Genomic DNA, 2,211 nt, shown 5'->3' with positions numbered 1-2,211 from the left:
GAATGCTGCAGGGCTGGGAGGAGAGGTGCAGAGGGGAGCAGGGAATGGTGGGAGGTGCAAGGAGATAAGGGGGTATTGTATTTACCTTTAAAAATCAACTTTGTTTAGTCCAGAAAAAATCACCACAACATGCTTAAAATTAGAGCGGTTTTTTTTTTAACCTTTCGAAAGCATTAATTGGAAATTGTTTATCTTTATATGCTTCATTTTAGCTTTAAGTTCTACAAAGTGCTCCATAGTGCATTTATATTTACCTAACCTATCAAAGTAATGCTTTGTTTAATTGTGACTTTACTCACACCGAGGGGAATACACGTGATTTAAAGTTTTGTTTAAAAAAATGTTGACGATGGAAGACTTTATTACATGTTCACGGGTCTCATGACCGAATTAAACTAGTGTGATGTTAAGTCTTTATTTCTTATTTTGCTTATGGACTTTTGTCGTCACTCTGAAGGTTATTTGCCAGAGAAACTTCTTTGCACCTGTGAGGAATAGATAAACAGAGTAGTCCCACAATACCTTGCCAAGGAGCCAATTTTTCACAGTCTGTTTTATAAACGTTTTTGCTAATTTCCTGTCCTTGGGTGTGAAACATGCGTCGACTCTGTCTGGCAGAGCTTCTTACTTCAATGTGGATGTCTGTTTTACAGTTTTTTTGCTCTCACATGCCAAGATGCTTCTCACCTTTTCTCTACTGTTGGGGTAAATTCACTTTTCCACAACAGTTATCAAATTTCCTACCAGTCAGTGGATGACTGCACTTCTGAAAAACTGCTAAATAAAAATCAGCAGAAACCAGGATAATGTCTGAAACCAAAACTATGTTGATGTATGCAACAGTACTGAGCTTTTTTCAGAAGACTAACAGCTCAATTAAAATGACACGAATTAAAGAAAATGCATTCAATTGTTCATAAAAAGAAAAAAAAAATTCTTTCAGTATCTATTTTTTCAAGTAGAGTTTGGGAAAATTCACAGTTGAAAATCGATGCCTCTGATCATTGCAAGGGTAAATAAAACAAAGAAGGATCAAGGGTCACTTGAGTCAAGAAACAGCTCCAGAATAGAGAGGATCCCTCTTTCCCCTGAAGACAAAAATGTTCTCATATACTAGTATAAAAAAGTGCTGTTTTTTTTTTTTTTTTTGCAAATAACAATCTGCAAAGTGTGACATGCATTTATTTCCAGCCCCTCAGTACTTTGTAGCACCGCCTCTCATTGCAATTACAGCTGCAGGTCCTTTGGGCTGCTAGTCTTTAAAATGGCTTTCTTCCTGAATTGCCTGTTTGTATTTGGCTCCATCCAACTTCCACCTGCCAGCAGCTCTAACCAGATTTCCTGTCCCTGCTGAAGAAAACCATACCTGCAGCACAATTGCACTGCTTAGCAGTCGCTGAATTTTGTCGATTGTCTGGAACAAAAACGTTAAATAGTTAGATGTTGATTTCTAGTGTGCAACTAATGCTTGTTTTGTAAAGATATTCTCAAGCTCCACCAGAAGTACTAAAAACTATTTGTCTAGTTGTCTGAATGATAGTCTTAAACTTGCCCACAACTTTTGTTCAGTAATTTCCTCTAACAATTGCCTGAATTAACTACATAGCAGTTCTATTTAAATTGGCACTTTATTATGCACATGTGAACTCTGTTTAGTCTGTTTACTTCTGAAGGCCATTAGCAGGTTGAGTAGGATTTTATTCAAGCGTATCAGGGAAAAGTGGGACTAAGCGCCGATGGAAACTTTTGATGCAGAGTTTTGAATGAATCTCTGTTCTCCCTTGTTTTAAAGTCAAATATAAAAGCCAGAAGCATCATTATTATGTTACCTCCAGCAACTGTACTTGAGTCATAATTCATCCCCAGTCTAACTGACAAAAACTTTAGGAAAAAATGACTTTTCTAAAAAAAAAATCTGTCAACAATTTATTGGCTTTTGCAACATGTCAATGTAAAACCAGTCTCAGCACTTATTTAATGACATTGCCACAGTTTTCATTTATACCAAGCCCAAAGCAAGGAGGATTTTGAAGAGATTGATAGTATATAAGCAAAAAAGGACAAAGGGTTAAAGACACACATTGACTGATAGCAGAGAATGTAAGACTAACTATTTCTGTGCTTCTGAATCATTATTTGTATTGCCACAAAGGATTTCCCAATGTGAGGAGAACTAACATCAAATATTCAATGCTGACCTTTTCAGAAGAA

This window comes from Poecilia latipinna, unplaced genomic scaffold, assembly GCF_001443285.1.
Source record: "Poecilia latipinna isolate Pla-1442-1.1 unplaced genomic scaffold, P_latipinna-1.0 Scaffold1285, whole genome shotgun sequence".
Taxonomy (NCBI): domain Eukaryota; kingdom Metazoa; phylum Chordata; class Actinopteri; order Cyprinodontiformes; family Poeciliidae; genus Poecilia; species Poecilia latipinna.
This window is presented reverse-complemented; position numbering follows the sequence as displayed.